This window comes from Notolepis coatsorum, assembly GCF_963971535.1.
Source record: "Notolepis coatsorum genome assembly, chromosome: 8".
In the NCBI taxonomy this organism is placed as follows: Eukaryota; Metazoa; Chordata; class Actinopteri; order Aulopiformes; family Paralepididae; genus Notolepis; species Notolepis coatsorum.
The window spans coordinates 30,041,587-30,052,525 of NC_140172.1; positions in this window are offsets into that span (position 1 = coordinate 30,041,587).

The following is a 10,939-nucleotide window of genomic DNA, read 5'->3' on the forward strand; positions in this document are numbered from 1 at the left end:
ACGTGAGGCGACCTCACTCGGGGTAGAGCGCCGTCTCACCTGGACTCCTCTCGGGGGGTAGTTCCAACACTCAGCAGTGTTGGCTGTTATCCATGGCATAATCAAAGCACCCAAAGCAAGTAGATAATCCAAGCCGTGTAGGGCTCGCCGTCGTCCGGGTAAAGTAATCCAATGTGCAGGTCCACTCGTCCTGGCCCAGAACTCCTCGGATGAAAGCACCACACGTGGTCTGCCCAGCCTGGTTAAGACTCTAGATAACGCCAGGAACGATGGGGGTACTGCTCACTTTATAACTCTAACCGAACGATGCACCATACATAATAGACTATTATTAACTTAATAGAAATACGTCCCACTCGACGGTATAGTGCCAAACTATGACAATTCAACTATTAATCCACACGATGTCTCAATGCCTATTCTGAGGCCAAGTAGGCCATACTGCACCACACGTGGGTCGTGGGTGAGGCTTCACGTCTGTTACTAGGTTGGAGGGTAAAGGACTAATGGACTAAAAGACTAAAAGTTCTACTTTACTTGCGCCATATATATATGCGCTGTGAACAAATAGTACCATTCGTATTTCGCCAGACGTATTCCTACGCGGAACCGGGCTTGTAACGACATGTTCGTCGGCACGATTGAACTTGAACCAAGGGGCTTGGCTGCTGGCGCCAGGTTCTTGTCCAATGAGAGAATGAAACTATTATGGGCTGTTAGTAGACTAAAGGGATATTCAGTGTATATGTACAAGGAATATACAAGGGATATCAAACGATATACAAATACTATTAAATATATATCCATAAATAAATATATATATTCGGTTTATGTGATCCTTCACAACAGCCGCCCCCTAATTAGTCCCACCTAATTAGCTAAGCAGAGACAGATTAACCGCACTGTCTACCACTCAAGGTCCGCTGTAAGGGTCAGTCAACTCACAAAGTCGTGGGGTCATGGTCGTCATCGATAGTGTCTGGGAGTCTGGGCAGTTCTATTAGCCTCGCCACGGGTCGTGTGTAAGTTCGCCCTTGGACGAGCACCTCGGCTGCTCGGACCTTGCCATCGGCACCGGTGATCACTTTGCTTACGCGGCCAGCCGGCCACATAGCTCTGGGTAGTGACTGGTCGATAATCATGACGACTGTTCCTTCTGTCAAATTGTCTCTCTCTTTTACCCACTTCTGGCGGGTCTGTAGAGACGGTAGGTAGTGGAGTAGAAAGCTGTTCCAAAACTTGTCAGCTAGTACTTGACTGTACCTCCACATTCTTTGGCCGTTCGCTTCTTCAGGCCTGTACATTGTCTGGGGTAGCGCGGGGTCCAGCCGCCGCATCAAGAGTGTGTTGGGGGTGACTGGGTCGACATCTGCTACATCACTGGAGACGTAGCCGAGGGGCTTGGAGTTCAATACTCCCTCGATCTCCGTGAGGACTGTCATTAGGACTTCTTCCGCCACAGTCTGGGCCCCAAGCACGGCGTACAGGGCTGTCTTTATAGAACGTACTTCTCGTTCCCAGGTTCCACCGAAGTGGGGTGCGTTCGGGGGATTAAACTGGAAGTCAATCTGGGATGGAGCGAGGTGGGTCTTAAGTTCTGGGCCCATAGCTTGGAAGCTCTCTCTCAGCTCTCTTTCTCCGCCTTTGAAGTTTGTCCCGTGATCAGACAACAATGTAGACGGTTTTCCTTTCCGTGATGTGAATCTTCGGAAGGCCATAAGGAATGAGTCTGTGCTCATGGTTGGAATGAGTTCGATATGTATCGCTCTGGTGGTCATGCATTTGAATACAATACCCCACCGCTTCTCGGTTCCTCTTCCTTTCTTTATATACAACGGGCCAAAACAGTCCATGCCTGTGGAGTGGAATGGCTTGTCGCCGAGTTGGAGGCGACAGGGAGGTAGGTCAGCCATCCGGGGTATGCTGGGCTGCGCGCGCCACTTTCGGCAGTCTAGACAGGTTCGCTGGAAGCGTCGCACTGCTTCTCTTCCTTGAAGTATCCAATAGCGACGTCTGATCTCCGCGAAGACTCTCTCTGCTCCTGCGTGGTGTACATCCTCGTCGTATTTCTTTATGATCAGCTCTGTGACCTTGTGTCGGCTGTTCAAGACTATCGGGTACTTAACGTCATCCGGTAGATTGGGGGCTCTCCGCAGACGACCACCCACTCTGATGAGATTATGGGCGTCGCTCTCGGGTGCCAGGTGGAGCAGTCTGCTGTCTGATGGGACGGGCTTTCCTCCCTGTAGACAGTCTAGCTCATCGGGGAACGAGTCTCTCTGGGCTCGTTGTAGTAGAAGAAGTTCTGCTTCTTCGTAGTCAGCTGCTGAAATGTCGGCAGTGGGCTGAATCTCTGGGTGGTGCCGCAGAAATGTCTTTAGCTGCGCACTCTGTAGGGTAATGCAATCATCTATGTTGGGGTCTGTGGAGGCGACTGTGCTCAGTCCACAGAACATAGGTTTCTTGTTCTCAGCCTCCTCTTTACTCGCTTCCCGTGGGGTGGGCGTAGGCCACTCTTCTTCCGGGAGCTTGAGGAACTCTGGTCCGTCACTGTAGATGTTGCGACGGGTGAGGTCATCTAGGGACATTCCCCGGGTGATGACGTCAGCTGGGTTGTGTTTGGTGTCCACATACCGCCAGCTCGCTGCTTCTGTTAACTCTTGAATCTCGGTGACTCTGACTCCCACGAAGACCTTGTATCTGCATGAATCAGACTTGATCCATGTGAGTACTGTCGTGGAATCTGACCACAAGATTGTTCTGTGCACCGGAATGGTGAGTTCACGTTGGATTAACGTGGCTAGATGCGCTCCTGCTAGGGCTGCGCAGAGCTCTAGACGCGGGATAGATTGTTGCTTTCGTGGGGCTATTCTTGAGCGAGCCAGGATGAAAGCGGTGTGTATCTCTCCTCCCTTCTCTTGGGCACGCAAGTAGGCCACTGATCCATAGGCTACTTCGGAGGCGTCGCTGAAGACGTGTAGATCCATCTTGCATGTCTCTGGCCTCACTGTGGGTGGGAAGTAGCTGCGGCGTATATTGACGCCTGGGAGTGAGTGGAGCTCCGTCTCCCACTCTCTCCATGTGGAGGCAAGGTGTACGGGTATTGGGTCGTCCCAGCCCTGATCCTTGTCCCATAGTGCTCGTACAATCATCTTTGCCCTGGTGGTGTAAGGTAGAATACATCCCAACGGGTCATATTGTCTGGCGAGTGTTCTGTACACACTCCGTCTGGTGGTCGGTATCGCCGTCGACCTTCCCTGCTCCGTGGTCAGGGGTTTGTGTCTATAGTGGAGCGAGTCTGTTTTGAAACGCCAGACTAGTCCTAGTGTCATTTCTTGGGCTTCTCCTGGGATTGTCGCCATCCAGGTCTCGCTGCTGGCAGCCTTGTCCGCGGGGGAGAGGCTGCGCAATACGTGCGGGTCACTGCTGGCCCACTGCCTGAGATCAAAGCCGCCTTTGATCAGGGAGGCGCGGAGCAGCGCACGGCGTCGCCAGTCAATCTTCTTTACGTGTCCCGCTGTGATTAGCTTCTCAATCTCAGCGCGGTACACACTCTCTTGAGCGGGGTCTTTGGCTAGGCGCCGCTCTGTGTTCAATAGATACCGCTCCGTGGCGTCTTTCTTTGCGTGAAAGGTGGGCATTCCCTCTCGCCTCAGGAGTGGAGTTGCGTATCTCATCACTCCGCCGACTGTGACTCTCTTTGTCCCTTGCTCGAGGAGGTTTATGGCGTAAATGTCTTCTTTAGAACGAATGTCTTTCTTTTCGTTCTTAAAGGGCATTGTCTCTAGTGTCCATAGCCTCTCGACATGCTGCAGGAGAGTGGCGTCTTCTTCTGTCGTTCTGGAGTGGAGGCAGCTAGTGGCTGCTGTTCGGTTGAGAGATTTAGCGAGGGGGCCTTGTAGTGTCCACCCTAGGCGGGTCTCGACTGCTGCAGGACAGCCTCGGGGTCCTGTATGGACCCGGTCTATCGGGACTATGAGGTCTGCATGGTCGGAGCCTATCAGCAGGGTCGGGGTGGCGCCGTCTATGAGCGGGATAGGTAGTTGACGCAGGTGCACATATTTATCCATCAGCTTGGCGATGGGGTAGGTGTACTGTGATAGTCCTATTTCTTGGCTGGTGAAAGCATTTGTAATCCTATACCGTCGCTCTGGCTGCCCGCTTGCTGCGATAGTGAAGGAGACATTCTCGCCCTTTATCGTCTTTAAATCTCTTCTTATTGTCCGAATCGTCATTTGGTTCTCGCTCCCCCGCAGTCCCAGCTGGGCCGCAGCGGACGCGAGCAGAAGGGTCTTCTCTGACCCGTCATCAAGGACGGCGTAAGTGTCCATGACTTTATCTTGGTAGCTCAATGTTACACGGACTACCTTTAAGAGCACTTGGGCGCCGCTGCTGCTGGCGGGGTCAATGTACATGACACTTGCCTTGGTGCTGCTCGATGGTGCAGGTGCAGGCTTTCTTCTGTTACTGTCGTGTAGTACATCTAGATGGGCTCCGTCACACCGACTGCACCTCTTCTTTAGGCGGCATTCGGCTGCCATGTGACTGCGCGCACATCGGTAACAGCGCCTGTTGGACTTTATCCATTGACTCACTTCTTCTGCATTCATCTTTGTGAACAGGTCACATTGTGACAGCCAGTGTTCCTTCTCGCAGTACGGGCACACCATCTTCCACTTCTCTTTTCTCGAGGGGGTACTGTGGTTCTTACTGCTCGGTACTGATTCTGATTGGTGCATGACAGTCACCGATCTTCTTCCATCGTTTATTCTCCTGGGTCCCTCTCTGGAGCTTGGTGTGCTCCGCACGAACGTATCCAGTCGTAAGCTGCTGACTTCTCTCGCCAGGAAGTCGGCTAGATCGAGGAGGGATGGTTCGGGGCCGTTAGGATCACGGTGGTCTCTCTGCCGCCTGAAGCGCTCTTGTCTGGCGGGTGGCAGCTTCTCTAAAATCCTCTCGACGTTAGAGTTGGCGTATAGCTCGTGCATACCCTTTTCCCGTTGCGCTCCCAGCATCCCTACCAGGGATTGCACTTTTATAGACAGGTCGTCTAATGAGCGATTGTCTGTTGCTGGGGGTAGGCGGTCAATATGCCTTATCTCTTGGATTACGTAATCCCATATACGTCCATATCTCTGGTCCAGCGCTGCTAGAGCCGCGGTGTATGGGGTCGTAGAGGTGGCATAGGCTAGCGCTATATTGTGCGCTCGCGGTACTTTCAGGTGCTTCAGTAGTATTGCATACTTGTGGCGTTCATCAGCGACATCTACCATCATTGTCTCTAAGCACATCCGGAGCTCCGTGTACTGTGCTCGATTCTCATAGGTGAAGTCTGGAAACGTCGGTGTGGCAATGTATGACGCCGTGGATGGCTGATACATCGGCGAGCGTTGGGGGAGAGACCTCCTAGGCGAGTCTCCTCTTGCGCCTCTCTGTGGGCTGGTACCGGCAGGGTACCATGGCCCGCTGGTCCAGGTGCTATTCCTCGGGGCTGGTCGTGCGTCATGCTCACCCGTGAATAGAGTCGGGGGTCTGTAGCGCAGCGCTGCGGGGGTATAGCCTGGGCTGTACTGGACCTCCTGGTCCGGTGGAGTACTGTGCTGTCGTCGGGCTTGGTTCTCCTCCTCTCCCTCTTCTTCTTCTATCAGGTCCTCTAGATCCTGTAGTCGTTTATTTAGCTTCTCCGCAGTGTATGCCGCTCCTTCCTTGTAGCTGGGTCTCGCTTGGACCGGTCTGGGAAGGGGGTCTGCGGGGGGTATAGGCTTGGTCTGTTGGTCAAGTTCAGGGTCGCTTGCTCGGTTAGGAGACGCTGCCCATGACTGTTGTCTCGACGAGTTCCTTGAACCCCTGGCGGAGGGAGAGGGTGTTGCCTTGAGGATCAGCTGCTCCATTAGTTGCGCTTGTAGCTTGTCGCGCTCGGCTTGTAGTCTGTCGCGCTCGGCTTCGCGCTTGGTGAGATCTGCTTCTCTTTGGGCACCGGCAGCGGCGCGCTGGGCGTCGGCCCGGTCTCTTGCCATATTCTCTTCCGTCTGAAGGCGTCTCATCTCCAGGCGTATGCGCTCTTCTTCGCTCCGTTGCTGTGTCTGGAGTCGATCGCGTTCACCCTGAAGTCGATCGCGTTCACCCTGAAGTCGATCGCGTTCGGTAGAGGCTGTCAGGCTGGCGAGGAACGCCTGTGATAGCATCCTCTCCGCTTCGCTGGGGGAAGACGGTTGTAGAGGTGAGCCGCTCCTGGCTGTACTCGTTGGGGAGTCCTGGAGCTCTATTTCCTCGGCGCTCTCCTCCTCTTCTTCCGTGCAGAGTTCTCTCTCTGTAGGGTTGTCTTCCTCCCGGGGCTGGTCGGGGACTACTTCTTCGGTATTGGCGGGGGGTAAAGGCATGTCAGCTCCCTCCTGGTCCCCACCGTGAGCTTGGTCAGTTACATTAGAACCCACTAGGGCCTCTGTGGTCGGGGTAACCTGGTCGTTAAGGTCAGACATAATTTTACTTTCTACTTTTACCGCGTTTACCGTTTGTCGAAGGCTAGGTAGTTGACTGACAGCGTAATCCTCTAAGTACTGAGGTGTCTGTCGTCTGCGCCGCGGGCGTTCTACGTTAGGAGGACCGTTTCGTGGAGTGTTCATCATAGGCCATTTCAATATTAATAACACTATATTAATATTACACTAGTTACCCTCCGGCTCGAAGGACCAATTGTAACTGAGGGGTACAATTCCCTGACTGTATTGATAAGTATGGTATCATTAAACCACTACCGATTATGTACTTTAACTTCTGGCCACACAGTACATGATATAGATATGATGAACACTTTCCCACCATGAAACGAAGTCCACACAAATGTATAAATCGAATATTTTATATAGCAAAGGGTATATACAACGTTCACTTAATGACATTTATGATTTGAATGCACTTGTAAGGCAAATGAGTATTCGTAGGCAAATCAACATTGAATGTCCAATCTCTGGTTACGCAGGGAGCAAGTATACAACCTGGTTCTTTAGGGAACTATAGCGATGGTACTTAAATGATTATAGCTGGATACACTAAAGGGGGGTCCCGCTGGTTGTAAGTCAGTAGGGGGGGGGGGGTTAGGAGAGCCGCCGGCGATATCCCATCTGGCCAACGATTTCTTGGGAGAATTCAGAGTGCTGAACACGGTGCCCACAGAACCTCGGTCCACAGATGAATACAGCTGGGCCCTCTTGTAGACGGTAGCTGCCGGTCCACAACGAAGAGACGTGAGGCGACCTCACTCGGGGTAGAGCGCCGTCTCACCTGGACTTCTCTCGGGGGGTAGTTCCAACACTCAGCAGTGTTGGCTGTTATCCATGGCATAATCAAAGCACCCAAAGCAAGTAGATAATCCAAGCCGTGTAGGGCTCGCCGTCGTCCGGGTAAAGTAATCCAATGTGCAGGTCCACTCGTCCTGGCCCAGAACTCCTCGGATGAAAGCACCACACGTGGTCTGCCCAGCCTGGTTAAGACTCTAGATAACGCCAGGAACGATGGGGGTACTGCTCACTTTATAACTCTAACCGAACGATGCACCATACATAATAGACTATTATTAACTTAATAGAAATACGTCCCACTCGACGGTATAGTGCCAAACTATGACAATTCAACTATTAATCCACACGATGTCTCAATGCCTATTCTGAGGCCAAGTAGGCCATACTGCACCACACGTGGGTCGTGGGTGAGGCTTCACGTCTGTTACTAGGTTGGAGGGTAAAGGACTAATGGACTAAAAGACTAAAAGTTCTACTTTACTTGCGCCATATATATATGCGCTGTGAACAAATAGTACCATTCGTATTTCGCCAGACGTATTCCTACGCGGAACCGGGCATGTAACGACATGTTCGTCGGCACGATTGAACTTGAACCAAGGGGCTTGGCTGCTGGCGCCAGGTTCTTGTCCAATGAGAGAATGAAACTATTATGGGCTGTTAGTAGACTAAAGGGATATTCAGTGTATATGTACAAGGAATATACAAGGGATATCAAACGATATACAAATACTATTAAATATATATCCATAAATAAATATATATATTCGGTTTAATCTGATCCTTCACAACAATAAGGTTTACTATAATATAGGCCAGGCTATACATGTTGTGTAGTTATTTAGTCTTTTACTGTCACAAATTATAGTTTAATTACAAACACAATATAGTGAATGAATCCAAGCAGAAACGTCTCAAAGGAATGCCATACAAGGGCAAAGGTGGCAACAAAATACCTGCGAAGGTTAAGGGTCCTCCCTGCAATTTTCTGTCAACGAGTCACGACTCGAGACTGCCAATCCATTACAGAAGAACAGAGGCAGTGGATATTTCAGAATGTTTGGTCGATGAACACCTGGGAAGAACGTCGGTTATACATCAAAACTTTGGTCACAAAGGTCGCCATAAAGCAAAGGAAAGTTGCTGAAGAATCCAGGCGCAATGTGTCATTGTCCTACCAACTTAAACTTCAGGATGGAACGAGTCATAAAGTGTGCCAGGCACTTTTTTCTTCTACACTTGGTCTCCATGAAAGAACCATTAGACACAAGCAGCAGCCCCGCCAACTAAATCTGGACCTAAGAGTGGCAAGCTGGAAACTGACGTCACAGATTTCCTTAAGGACTGGTTGAAGGACCTGCCCACTGTTGATTCGCATTACTGCAGAAGCACAGCGACCTACAAAGACAAGAAGTTCCTTCACCCAGGCACAACCATCTCCCAACTACATCGGGAATATCAACAAGCAGCTGCAACTGCTGGAGTGAGGGCCGTTGGGATACGGCATTTTACAGATGTGTTCCATGAAGGAAAGTATTCCGTATTCATTCCTCGAAAAGATCAGTGTGATGTTTGTGTTTCACTCAAGCATGGTAATATCAGTAAGGCCAAATATGATGCACATGTGATGGCAAAAGATGAAGCAAGACAAGAGAAATCCCACGACAAGGATTCTGCAAACAATGAGAAGTCCGTTTGGACAATGGACTTGCACGCCGTGCTGCTGTGTCCAAAAACCCAAGCCAGCTGCCTGTATTACAAAACAAAACTGCAGGTCCATAACTTTACCCTCTATGACTTGAAATCAAAGGAAGGGTACTACTACATGTGGGACGAGACTCAGGGCGATCTCAGTAGCGAAGTATTCGCACACCTTCAATATCGCCATTTTGAAGGTTTGATCAAAGATCATCCAGAAATCAAGGAGATAGTAGTGTGGAGCGATGGTTGTGGTTATCAGAACCGCAATGCAAATGTGGCGAATGCATTTTCTGAGCTTGCCAGGAAATATGGGGTACTAATAACACAGAAGTACCTTGTTGCTGGACACATACAAATGGAGTGTGACAGCATGCATGGTACCATTGAACGTAAAATTATTACGGATATCATCACCCCGAGAGACTACGTGATCATACTCCAGACGGCAAGAATAATCAGACCATCACCCTACCATGTGAAGGTGGTCAAGCATGATGAAATCCTGAAATTGAATGGCTCTTACATCCTCAGCATCAGACCAGGCAAAAAAGCTGGAGATCCGACTGTACATAATTTGCGGGCTCTTCAGTTTAGCAGTGATGGCAAGGTCCATTACAAGCTATCCTTCTCGGAGAACTCATGGGAAGCACTGCCACAGAGGGTCCAGGTGCCAAACGAGCTGATGACATGGATTCGAATGTTTCCACATGCTCTGCCAATCACAGAGAGGAAGTTTCAGGACCTTCAGTCCATGAAACATGTCATGCTTGATGTAGCAGTACTGTCTATCTGTATGTCATGTATGTCATATATGTTATGATGAATTGAAAATGGGGGACCCTGATGTAAACAAGACGAAAGTCTTTCTCTGGTCTGCATCCCCTTAACAATTGTATGTACTGAGCTGTACTGTACTGTACCCATTCTGCAATCTGTTAATAAACTTTTCAATCAATCATGCCCACCGAGTGTCATCACTTCTTCGATAATTTGCCACATAAATAGGCATCAATCAATAGCTCTGCAAAGAAGAGCTGAAGGGAGAAGTGAGGAGAGGAACATGCCTTCCAGTGTTTGATTTTCCTGCCATTTGTTTGATTTTGAGTGATTTAACTACAATAAAAACCCAGTAAAGAAGAGCTGGGGGAGAAGTGAGGAGAGGAACATGCCTCCTCAGTGTTTGATTCACCTGGCATGTTTGATTTAGCCAAGAGTGATGTAGGAGCCAAAGCTATATATTTAGGTTATTGTATTATATGAATGTTTATTTTTATAACCTTACATTGAAACGGCATTAGGAATATTGATTGGATTTATATAAAGTAATTGAACCGTCTTATTTGTCATAATAGAACATTCTAGAACATTTGTGATGTCACAGTATGATGTCATGACCGAACGTTCTAGAACATTTGTGATGGCACAGTATGATGTCGTGATCGAACGTTCTGGAACAGTGGTGATGTCACTGTATGATGTCATAACCGAACAATCTAGAACATTGTGTCTCTATATATAGTCCACAATTTTCTCAGGTGGTGCTTAGGGAATTGGCTGAGGGGGCTGCGAGGGACAAAGCAGCCCAGAAAAAGATCGCAGGGGGAAAGGAGGGTCCCGCGGAGGGGGGCTCAGGCAGGAAGTAGCAGCGTTAGCTGCACTCCAATGGACAATGTAGTTGATGACGGGGTCCAGTAGAAGAAGAAGAAGAAGGTGAAGTAGAAGAAGACGAAGAGCCCATACAAAGAATTGCGGAGGGCAGTAATACGCCACGATGCGTCTACACTGCCGGAAATTCAAATAAGAAGAAGAAGAAGAAGAAGAAGAAGAAGAACAGGCAGTGTGTAGCTTGAAACAGGACTGAACAGGACTGAACAGATAGACTAAACAACATAGACTGAAGCCTGCATTTCTCAACCAAGGTGCCAAGCCGACCGTTTTGC